This window comes from Branchiostoma floridae, chromosome 6, assembly GCF_000003815.2.
Source record: "Branchiostoma floridae strain S238N-H82 chromosome 6, Bfl_VNyyK, whole genome shotgun sequence".
NCBI lineage: Eukaryota > Metazoa > Chordata > Leptocardii > Amphioxiformes > Branchiostomatidae > Branchiostoma > Branchiostoma floridae.
This window is the reverse complement of record NC_049984.1, coordinates 26,567,120-26,579,191: the sequence shown is the minus strand read 5'-3', so window position 1 is coordinate 26,579,191 and position 12,072 is coordinate 26,567,120. Positions and strand designations below refer to the sequence as shown.

Here is a 12,072-nt window from a genome sequence, read left to right as displayed (position 1 = left end):
AATGTTGATTGTTGTCGAAGAAAGTGAGGTTCTCATCCAAAGCATTTGCAAGAACGTGTAGGCGTTCATGTTGGCTCATTGCTCAGAATGCTTTCGGAGAAGTGTTAAGGATTGTAGTAGCCGCACTCAAATGTTGTTCAATGGATATTAATGCTGAAACCAGATATGCTACGTTGGAGAGGCGTGCTGGATTTTTGCATTTACTGCAGTAATACTTTTGTGGTGTTTGTTGTACGTTGCGCCCTCCCCTTCTGCGTGGCCAAGTGAAACCTTGTCTGTACATTATGTTTCTTCTCAATAGTCTCGCAATTCACATAGTGCAAGAACGGGTGTTGTTCTAGCTGGTGACCAGCATCGCAGGCCAAGTCTGAAAAATATGTTTGAAACTTCTGAATTTGTGAAATGATTTTACAGCACAAACATGGCAAGTGTGGGAGACAGTATCCCCAGAATATCTTATTGTTCAATTTCAAATTACCTGTTACTAAATTATTTGTTGAAGGATTTCGCATGCATAGCAAATGATTGACCAACACTGTCTTTGGATTGAATAGCTTCTTAACAATGTGTAACAGAAGTGACTGCAGGTCCCCTCTACCGGATGGTGACTGCAGGTCCCCTCTACCGGATGGTGACTGCAGGTCCCCTCTTCCAGTCCCTGGGGTGGAGGGGGGTGCCGATCGCGACCTGGCCGCACTTGGCGTGCCCTGCGAAAAATAAACGGGTAACACAATTAACGACAGGACATAGTGATGAAATGGCCGTTCAACTTAAGCCAATGCCAATAGAATAGAAGTTAAGCAAAGAATGGTTGGTTGTAGTTTGAGACATATACGCGCGGCTTACCTTACTCTTCGGCTTCTTGACCTTGTCGGTAAGCCAGTCCAGTTTTCTCTCGAGCGTGTCCAGCTTATCCAACTTGCCTGCTATGAGGGCAAGTTTTGGGCCGAACTCCCATAAAAATTACCATAAAACGAGGACCTTATCTGTGGGACTGTTCTGATTTATCCCTTTATCCCGGTTCATCTGCTTCTTGCGAAGTCCATGGATTTCTTGCTGGTGACTCCATGATGTTCCACTAGATGCTATTTTATGAAGTGTCATCAGAGACGGTGCACCGTCTCTCAGCTCCGTCTCTACATCCAGAGTCAAATTCCGCTTGTACCTGTACAATCATGGTTAATAAAAAATGTATTAAAACTGTACTACAGTTTTGCTAACTGGGCTTTGATGAATTCTCCAGGAGTTGGAATGGCATTCTTATCGATGTGTTATCGATGTGCAGCCTTCTTATTCCGTTCACTACATTGTCCACTGTTTCTTTGGGGCGGCGGTTCGTGCGATTTAGCATAGTGATTCGTGTGTATCACATTAGATTCGTAAGAATCTCATGGTTCGTGCAAATACTTGGCAAAAGCCAAGCTTTGTAATGTGTTGCTTCACAGTCTGTCAGGTCCCTGACGTAGTGGTCCTTCAAACTGGAGCATGGGCCAAACTGAATGGGGAAGGCGTACGGCTCGTTTTTCCTGTCCTCATCTGATACCATGATAACCAGGATGTGGCTTGCTGCAGGCTTCCTCTTCTATTTGAAGAGCTTGATGAGGTCTTCTTTATGACCTTTGTGCCTAGGATGAGCGGGTTTGTGGATCTAGTAGGGATAAGATTTCAGCTTTGTCAAATGCAAGATACATACAGGCCCTTTTGTCTAGCACTTATGAAGGAAACACTGGAATAAAAAGTACGTCTTCGTCTGGAGTAATGAGAATGATGGCAATATTCAGTACATTTGACACAGTTAGGACTATCAAATCCCCCATGTCACCAGCAAAAACATCTCGTCGTAGGTACTGCAAGGCATCAGTCTGAAATTTCACATCGGTCGGAGAAAATTTGTAGACATTCTCATTGTTGTGCCATTCATGCACCATTGCAGCTCGCAGCCGTATTGTCAGACTTGGCCTCGTCCAGTACCTTTTCACAATGTCTCATGGTCAATATTAAAGAATGGCTTCCCAACACAGAATAGGTCTGTGAATAGCATGGTCAGGCGTTCGGAATTTTTTATACCAATATCTTTATCAGTGATCATCTGAATTAGCTGCAAAGTTACGGACCAAACCGCCTGTTGTTTGATAAGTGCAAGTCCCGGAATGATGATAGCCCGCAGAATAAAGCTTGTAGAAGTTCGGTAAGTCCGATAACAAGTAATGTTCGATTCCAAGTAGTGTCCGTTTCCAAGTAAAGTCCAACTCCAGGTAAAGTCGTGAAAAACTGGTCAGACTTCCCAACTTCCTCTGGTCCGATCTTCTCCTGTAGTGGAGTCTGGTTTCCTTCCTTTAGCAAGCAAGTCCTGCTTCTTCCCTCTTTGGGAAGCCTAATCCTTCTTACTCCTCGGCAAGAAGGTCCTGATTCTCCCCTTCTTTGGGAAGCCTAATCCTTCTTACTCCTCGGCAAGAAGGTCCTGATTCTTCCCCTTTTGGGAAGCCTACTTTCTTCCTGCTAGTCCAGCAAGAAGCCTGTTTCTCTCTGAGTCCTGGGTGAGTAGGGTCCCTTGAGTTTTTAATAGTCACGTGGCCCAGTTTTGGCGGGAGCTTGCACATCTTATTTTACTAGCTGACTAATGGCGGCAGATTTGAATTAGAAGTTTGGCGCTTACAGTGGGGGTGGCCAACTGATCACCGGCATGGATTCAAACGTCTAAAACACAAACAATTAATACTTGTCTAAATTTCTGTTACTGATCATTCCAAATGTACTGCTAGCGCTCCGCACTGGGCCGCGACTTATTTTTGTTCTCAGCAACTCCCCCCTCCCCGTAAGAATAGTTCACCTTTAGTACCTTGAAAAATTCATCTTCTGAGTACAACGCTTTCCACTTTGATGTCGCCTGGATTTCTCGCACGAACCGGGGCACCTCGTTAGCCGGCGTCTTCTCGTGATTTCTGTGCGATGTCAGAAACTCCGTACAGCGTTTCAACAGCTTCAATCAGGGAGAAGTAGTGATAATCATTTTTAGGATTCCTTCTACTGTTCCTTCGTTCTTCATCGCAAATGTTAATCCGTCTTGAAAACACATTATGCAATTGTTCAGTCTTTCTCGAGATGATCTGAAAACGTTCAGTATGCAATGTAGATTATGCAAATGTCAGTATTTCTGGAGGGGGGCAGGCGTGACACCTCTTGATGTTGATTAAACTACACTATATTTCCTCATCTGCTTTTAAATTTGGGAAATAATCTGTAGTCCTCAGTTTGTTTAAGTAGTAAATACAGTGGTTGGGACAACCTGACTAAGAATAGTAAAATCTTTTAAACTAATATCAAAGTCGTCTATGACAGACTGACATGCAGCAGCGCTCTTTTCCTTCTTCCTGAGCTGGCTTCTCACTGATTTGCATTTGTTCTGCACCCTTTTCTTCAATCTTGTAACAAACGCCGGGTCGTCTGGCCAGCTAACCTCATAGCTGATGGTCGCAAGGTGTTCCAAGATTGATCAAACAAACTCAGTAAGTAATTTTGACAAGAGTCGGCAAGTGTATCTGCATCTATATAGCCGGTAGACTGCCACCCTTCGACGTAACACATCAATACTCAGAATGACATTTGACAAATTCATTCATATACATAGAGAATGTTTTCTTTAATCAATTTTTATCCAAAACGTAGCATTTTGTGACAAGTTCTACAGCAGTGAATTTACAGAATATCAATACTAATATCACACAATTAAAGAGTTTTAGTAACTTAAACATGATTAAGGCCACAGCACGTAAATGTTATGGATGACATCCTTGGCAGACCGCAAAAATAATGAGATAGGACGAAAAAAACAAGATTGGTAAAAAAAAACGAGATGGCTAAATTTTCAAAATAGACACCATTAAAGTCGTAACAAGAGTTTAAGTGACAAAACATGGTAGCACTGACAGCAAATCATTCATTCCCGTATTCAAGAAGTGAACTGGTGTTGTTAAAGCGACACTAGTATGGTAGACTGGTATTACTTACCAAGTTGCCAACTACACTCATGACTTCCATAGTGGTGCCACTTTAACAGCTTTTCAGCTGGTTTCACTTCTATAACTACAGTAATGGCTACCTCGCTAGTGTGACTTCTACAAGTACAATAATTTAGGCTAAAACACAACAGACTTTCCCATTCTGGTACTTTCTCGTCATGTTGACCATCTCCAAAGGAGAAAAAAATTCTTGTTTTTTTTTTTCTGAAATCAGGCGAAAATTAATGAGCGCGCGGATGTCATCCATAAACTTTACTTGCTGTGGCCTAAAGACTAATTCTGTGTTGTAAGTCCTCCATAAGTAGCTTTCTTTTATCTATCTCTAAACAATGTGCACTGATTCGCAATTTGGTTGATTTTGGATTGATGAAATGGAATTTTCACAAGTAAAGTCGGTTTTGAATTTAAAATAGATTTGTGGTTTGCTTTAAATTTCTTTTTTTTCAATTAAATTTTCAATAAGTTACACACAGAAAAAAAGAAGAGTCTCCCTTAGATATCAACCTAGATGTCTAACAGACACATGCTTAAATTCCTTATTTCTTGCCGCAAGCCAGAAACAAACGTGCCCTTCAGACTTTCTTTGACAACGTTTTTAAAATGTTTGGCCACTTTGGCGTTATGGAATGGGTTTATCCAAACATTTTGAAAACCGTGTCTGCGCCTTTTGTTTGTGAAGACCCGGTACTGATCCTGTTCTACCTCAATATTGCAAGCATATTTTTCCATCATTTGAAAGGTCATTTAGTGCGAGCCATTAATCGAGACATTCGACTCACCCCGCATTGCCGCCATCCTGTTCCAATCCAACTGTTTCAACTTCCACTTCTCATTGGCCTCGAATGAGCTAGCTACCGTCTCATTGGTCGTAAATAGCGCATCCATAAGGCTGCTGATCATCCCCTCCAGTGACTTCCCTACAAGTGCCTCGTTAAGGAGTTCCGGTATCTGTACCTTTCTCCACACTTGTCCAATGGCCACTGTGGATATCAATACGATAGGTTTTAATTTGTCGGCCAATCTTTGTCGATATTTCCCTTAACCTTTTTACATGTTATATGTATAAGTATTGAATAGACATCCTTTTCAACATGTATTGCATTTCCTCATTAATTACGCAAATAACATGGTGATTTTAAAGTGGATATCTACTACTGAGCATCATACTAAGTATACAGATGTCACATGATGTTGGAAATGCCTAACTTGCATATCAACGTGTTGGGTCTAATGTGTTATACACACATTTTTTTTAATAATTATGTCTACCTTGTCCCCCCAACGACCTGGAGGTCAAGGGACTAAGGTAGGTAGGTAGGTAGGTGTATACAAACTTGTGTGTATAACACATTAGACCCAACACGTTGTTGTTAGTGAGATAAAGGACACGGGGCTCTTGTACTGACGAACACTATGTAGTTATATTGATTCCCGTACTAGTGCTCGGACTATAAATAACAATATCATCAAAGCTTTGACAAATCGACACATCTTTATAATAGCGTTTAATACTTTTGCTGCTTGTATCCAATCACAAACTGGCTCCTGGCTTGTCTTTAGCTTGATTATGTCCTATTTAAACCTCCTTGGTCTTACATTTTTCCTATTGGACACCCAACATGGCAGATGACAAAAATGTATTTTTGGGCCACAAAGCAAATTTCAACATCAAGACGATAAGATTTGCCAACTATTACAGCATCCATACAACTAACTTCCTGTGGCCTTACGTGTTAATTTGTTACAGTATATTTTTTTTAACAAGCGTGCTTCGAAAACCCCTAAGTAAGCCTCCGTGCTGTTCGTTCGTCATTCAGCTTCACCGAATACCCTCCCCAGACGGAATGTACACAGGGGCCGCCATAAAATACTCCTACCGAGAAAGGAGACGTTCTATCAATATGTCGATACGTTAGACTTTTTGTTTGTTCTTGACTATTTCACTCTATTGTTTGTAATTTATGGCGTTGTAAACTATATGTATGTATTTCATTTGGAGTCTGACGGCATTCCAGATGTTTACGCGCACTGATACAGGAGAAGTGCTTTGGTTCTGGGTGGAATTCAGTCAGTGCAGGGCGGCCATATTTGAGGTGAGTTTGGATATTCGGTATGACAGAATGTGTCTTTGAATTTTAGGTATTTTTTGCATTTTGCCGCCTTAGCGGCAAAATGCTCTGAGGCCAGAATAGTGGCCGTTGTGATGGAGTGATGAACGGACCTGTTCAATACTGTAATTCCTGATTTTTTCACTGTAATGTTATGTTCACTGTTTTCACGGTGACGACTGTAACGTGAACTTATCATTACCGATAAATAATTCACAGACTTTTTTCATGTGCACTTGCCTCGACAGTGAACATATAGTTCCGAGAACAAGTTCAATTTTCTCAGACCGTGAAAATTTGGAACCGTGAAGATAAAGTGATTTACAGTATCTGCTAAGAATTTGTATACTTCTTAAAAGCTCTGTCATGAGTCATTGTTTGTGGTCCGTAATTGCCCCTGATATTTCATTGAATTTAATAAATGAAGTATGATATTCCTTAGATTGGTGCAGCATATCATCAAATAATTGCTTTAACATTTAACCATGCATTAGCAATTCATAAAGATGAAATGTTTTCCAAATAAATCGAATATATATATGTCACAGGGGAGATTGGAATCCAGGAGGATTCGGAATCCTCCTAGGGGAGATTGGAATTCCAATCTCCCCTAGGGGAGATCAGAATTCCAATCTCCCCTAGGAGAATCTGGAATCCTCCTAGGGGAGATCGGAATTCCAATCTCCCCTAGGGGAGATTAGAATTCTTCTGGAGTTCTACTGGGATTCCAATCTCTCCTAGGAGAGATTGGAATTCTACCAGGATAATCTTTGAATCTACCATGAATGGATTCAAAGTTTCAAACAATGCAACAAAGGATTTATAATTATTTCTAAGAATAAATCATCATATCTTATGCTTTATATCTAACACTTGTCTTTTTGCTGACAATCTAAGATTAAGAATACTTCTCTATAGTGTACAATAGCACATTATCCTATACTATACTATAGCTCATTAAACATAATATTTTCCAACATTTAGTAATAGAGGAGAATCCAGAATTCTGCCAGGACAATCTTTGATGCTACCAATAATCAGAATGGATGAAATTGTTTTGGAAAGTAGACTGAATCATTTGAGTAACTAACTCATAATAATATAATGGTATGCAAATGTCACCAATATGTAAATTAGCACATTTGCATATGCCATTATAAGTTAGTGACTCCATACTTTAGAGGTCATATTCCAATCAAAGCCTGCAGTTCAAAATTTGGCAAAATTAACAGCTATGAGTACATTTCAACAGTCAGACTTCAGTGTAGTTAACATTGACAAGAATCATTTCGCAACTTTGGAAGAACAATAACAACTGAAAAGTGATCAAAGTGCCAAAATGCCAAAATATCAATCACAGTTTCAAGATGTTACAGTTTCACACCTATTCAGATCAGTACATTTCACTAGTCAGACTTAAGTGTAGTTAACGTTGTAGAAGTGACACACGTTTGGTATCCTTCAATATACATGTACTAGTAATTGTAAAAGTGACAATAGTGTAACATCCTTGACTATAGTTCTGGTAGAATTCCAATCTCTCCTTAGCTAGGAGAATTCTTGATTCTCCTAGGGGAGATTGGAATTGCAGTAGAATGACAGAAGAATTCCAATGTCCCCTAGGGGAATCTGGAATGCCCCTAGGGAAGACTGGACATACAGAAGAATTCCAATTTCCCCTAGGGGAGATTAGAATTCCAATCTCCCCTAGGGGGATTCAGAATCCTCCTAGGGGAGATTGGAATTCCGATCTCCCCTAGGAGGATTCCGAATCCCCCTGGATTCCAATCTCCCCTGTGACATATACATAACACTTACATATAGCGTCCCAGAGGCCCTTGCGAATATTCATAATTTGATCCGCGAAAACCCTCTGCAGTACGGCGAAGCGCTGGGCTGTTTTCCCTGACGATCGCCCCGATTTGGCCGGCCGGCGGGCGGCGCCGCGTGATCCTGACGCGCCAAATTTTGGGCTGCGTGCCCCTCAGAAACGGAGGATATGTGACTGAAGCGGCACAAGAAAACCTGTTTCGACGCTATGGATGAAGAATTTCAAGGTAAAATACTTGATACAACTTGTAGTGTTTGGGGGAGGGGGGCGTGTTGAAGAAAATGTGCTTTTGAACAAATTTTTTTTTCTCAAGTCAATATCCCAGCAAATTTCTATGCAGTGTTTCTTTATCCATGTTTTAATCATGAAACTTACATGTATGTAAAATGTTTCTTAGTAATTATTTCTTATTAATTATTCTTAGTTTATTGCTTTCTTTAGTACATTGTACATATGGATCATTGCTTGGCCTGTTGTGTACTAGTATTTTTTTTCACTTGTTGAACTTGAGGCACCATGGCCTGCTTAGGGGTCAGCCGGGGAACCTATGCCCAATTTTTAGAAAATATCTAATTGTATTTTCAATGTCATTGTTACTGTTCGTGTGAATCATTTCTTGCCTCATTCCAAGTCTAAAATACCATTGTGTATTTTTTCACTTGTTGAATTTGAAGCACCGTGGCCCCCGGTTAGGGGTCAGCCGGGAACCTATGCCCGAATTTTTCAAACCACTAATGAAATTTTCAGTGTCAACGTGAAAAATTTGTGCAAACAGATTGTGTATTCTCTGTCAGATTGTGCCAAAGGATTTTTTGCTTGACTTTTCTGGTGTAGCAAAAATCATATATCTGTACTTACCTGCAATATTATACTCTTGTCTCTACTATCAGCCAGGTTCCTAACGACTGGGCGAGGTTGTCGCAGTTGGTACTGAGGTTCAGTCGCAGAAACAGTGACACTTACCTCCTTCCATCTTGTTGCAGGTATTTATCTACTTACCCCAACTTGCCTTTCTTTCTTAATTGAATTTTTTATTTCATTATTGGATCATTCTGATTCTTTCGTCACAAGAAAGAAAGAAGTCATAAGAAAGAAATGTAGATGAACATCAGACATGGTACTGGAGTAGGTCGTCATCCCCTCAGATGGAAGAACATTATCACCATGGTAGACATATGTTAATCATAAAACTCAAATAATTTTGTTTTCCAGGTGGAATGTAGATTGTACAAACTCCCAGATGTAGCTGATATTAGACCGGAGAGCGGAGCGGAGATATTGAATGGTAGTGGTGCAGCCAGTTCCATTAGCATTAAGTTTGTTACAGAATACTGTTGCTACCACAGAAAATAATAAGTAAGACTGTTGTTTTTGTAAAAAGTTGTTTACAAATGCATTATTAGTATTGATTAAATAAGGAGAAGTACATGTACAGTGTGTACCTGCACTACGGTACATCAAAGAAATCTATGTCGATTGTATGTATCCTGAAGATAGCCTTTGACCTTGGAAAATGTTGAACTTATCCTAATAAATTTAGTGTTTAAACAATGTCTACCTATTGATATTTTATCTCTTATTAGTACAAACATTTGTCATGTATATTTTATTATACAAGTGTAAAGTTGTACTGTTGATGCAGTGTAACATCATGACTCAACATGAAAATAATGCGACATATTCACACACTTACCTTTCACCATTTAAAAAGCATTTTACTCCTCTTGATTAGCTCTTTCAGAAACAGTAAAAAACAGGCATTGTATTGTGTTTTTAAAATTTTGGTTGGAATATTCACTATTAGTAGGATTTCCAGTGCAAAAATTTTTCCGAACACGCCACGATTTTTCATTGATCGCCCTGTAATATCGAAAAAGAACTGGACCTTCAAACTAATCAGATTTGTAGTACGTACTATGGAGACCGTGACAATGTAAAAGTTTTAAAGCAGGGGGTAAACGATCGCTGATATATCGTTTTCGGAAAAGTGCACCAAGATGCAGGGAAGTGACTTCCGGGTTCAGGGGTCACTACACAAATACCTGTGACGTCAGCCTGATTTGCAGAGCTACGGTCCGTGCGACTCGTGCGACCCGAGTTCGAGTCCAGGGGAAGGGTGATTTTCAATTGTTCTTGTTTCCTTTTTGACATCTATTTAATATAAACAATAGTTTCAGCACATTCCAATAACTAGAAAAAAGCGTTTACACACGCAAACCTTGGCAAAATGCCAGCTTTTTTAAAGCACTTGTTTAGCTTCACTTTGCCTAGAAAAGCATTTACAGACAACTTGTAGTGTATTTGGTTTGGCGACAACTTGAAGCTCCAAAAATACTCCTGGCGAGGGATAAATTTTGTTTTTTTTTCTTTGTTTTTGTTGGGCGGGTAATGACTGCCGTATGTGGGGGAAAGTGGCGAGGAAAATGACATTTTGCCGAAATCCTGGTCAATGTCGGTGTGATGTAACAATTGTGGAACCGGGAGTCTGCGGGCGATATTTTTAAAGTGATTTTACGAATGAAAGTCCGTTGTTCGGAGAACAAAGGACCTGGGTGACGTGGTCTGGTCACGCTTTCTTTGTGTTCACCGAATTATGTTGTAAATCGCCTTGGTCAGGCTTGTATCCTTTTAATGTTACAGTAATTCTTGTTTCTAGTTCTACGGTCTTGTCTTATAAAGTTATGCAATAATGTATGTATTTCTTTCCCACAGATCAACTCACAAGAGTTCAGCATGTCACATGGCTGTGGTGATCTCTGAAGTGTTCTGTACAAGTGTGGCAAATCACCTCAATGTCCAGAGCAGGATGTTGTCTCAACACTACCAGGAGTACCAGCCTCTTGGAGAGATCAAAAGCAGCAGCTGCAACTACTCTTCCCTACACCGAGAAACAACTACAAACATAGCAAAGAGCAAAATTATTGGTAATGGCAGGACATCCAGCTTACTCAGGGTTTGTTAGCCAGGTCTGTTATTACAGTTGTCCAGCCTCTTGGAAACCCAGACTTCGGGGACTGTGCCTCTAGTACGGTGGGGGCTGGTTCAGCTTAGTTAGATGGGTTTGCTGGATGTCAAGGCCACAAATGATGTTTCACTCCGTTTGCTCTTGGTCCTAGTGTCAGTTTGAAGACAACCAACAGATGGCTGAAGATCTCATTTTTAAGCATTCAAATTAAGCAACATTGCAGGTGGTATTTTTTCCACTTACAGCAGCCTGTTAGCAGCTACCTGTAACACTTGCTCTAAGGCCACCACATACAAATTAAACATGGCTTGTGTCGTAGAGCTTTCCCCCTGTAGCTGGCTGTTGTCTTACAGACAGATCATAGGAGGCTTTCTTCTACTGGACTGAACAACCATATATTATACTCGTCTCCAGTGTGACTCCCAATTCCTTCTCAACAGTCTTGATGATGGCTTCACTCCGCTAGCATCCTTCTGTTGGTCATCAGTGGCATGTATTAGCATTACTGATAATGGCATGCTTCACAGGCAAAGTCTCCTCGTCTACTTCTTTCTTGTAGTAATAAATGCCATCATTGGATGCAAGGTCACTTGGTTCTGATCAAAGTGCAGAGAGGTCTACATATAGAGAACACTATTTTCTAGGACAGCTGATACAGAATACCAGTCCTGTTGGCAGCTGTTACTTGTTACATTTTTACCCTTCGTGATGACTGCTGTCAAAACCGGACAAACCCAAAGATTTATGCTAACCGACAGATCCGCAACAGCTTGAACGATTATGCTACAGGTGTGCATACTGTATGGCCGTTGTCTCAGGGTTTCGGGCTTCATGGTAATGCCTATGATGCCATTTAGACCATGCCCGTAACACATGAAGTTGTCTCTTGTGACGCCTGGTGTGTTCACCTCTCATGAAGCGTTGAAGTACTTCAGGTGGGAGGCGCTGCATTGTCCGCAGGTAGTACAAGCCGTATCTTGCGAAACAGAAACATAACCAAGTGTAAGTCTTCGACTGATGCTTGTATAGTTTTGTTCGGCGGCTTGAATAGAAATTCTTTTTCTATGCTCCAACAGGGTTTTAAGTTTCTCAGTGCCCATGCCAGATGCCTTCTTTAGGAAAAAGCTTTCTGGGAGACCTTCCACCACC

At 40.7% G+C, this 12,072-nt stretch overlaps 1 long non-coding RNA gene across 2 annotated transcripts; it reads left to right on the top strand.

The window, feature by feature from the left end:
• The first annotated feature begins 5,800 nt into the window (after nt 1–5,800).
• LOC118418666 lies at nt 5,801–9,478 on the top strand. Of its 2 annotated transcripts, XR_004831491.1 has the most exons (4): nt 5,801–6,112; nt 8,007–8,184; nt 8,849–8,941; nt 9,171–9,478. It is a non-coding gene; the product is annotated as an uncharacterized LOC118418666 (long non-coding RNA). The 2 variants fall into 2 exon arrangements; XR_004831490.1 differs by lacking the exon at nt 5,801–6,112 and having other exon boundaries at nt 7,944–8,184.
• Nucleotides 9,479–12,072: the final 2,594 nt, after the last annotated feature.